This window comes from Triticum aestivum, chromosome 5B (genome assembly GCF_018294505.1).
Source record: "Triticum aestivum cultivar Chinese Spring chromosome 5B, IWGSC CS RefSeq v2.1, whole genome shotgun sequence".
Taxonomy (NCBI): Eukaryota; Viridiplantae; Streptophyta; class Magnoliopsida; order Poales; family Poaceae; genus Triticum; species Triticum aestivum.
In genome coordinates, this window is record NC_057807.1 from 436,027,503 (window position 1) to 436,027,854 (window position 352).

The following is a 352-nucleotide window of genomic DNA, read 5'->3' on the forward strand; positions in this document are numbered from 1 at the left end:
ATCGCCATAACCTCGGTTATGGTCAGCCCTGATTGAGCTAATATCTTTATCCGGCTCATCAGGTAAAGAACGTCTCTATCATCTTCCTCCTGGGGGCTCTGTGGTCGCTAGCTCAGGCGCTTCTTCAAAGCAGCATTATCAAACTCGGGAAGGCCGATCCGGATAGGATCCGGAAGGGGACGTCCTCCATATAAAACCACTCTGAAGGCCAGTCTTCGGACGCCTTCTTCGGGGTTCCGGATACGTATCCGGTCCCGGCGATGCACCATACTTCGGCTCCGCCCACCTGATATATTGACCCCCTCTGTGAACGGGGCACAAGGCAGAACAACTTCTTCCATAGTGCGAAATA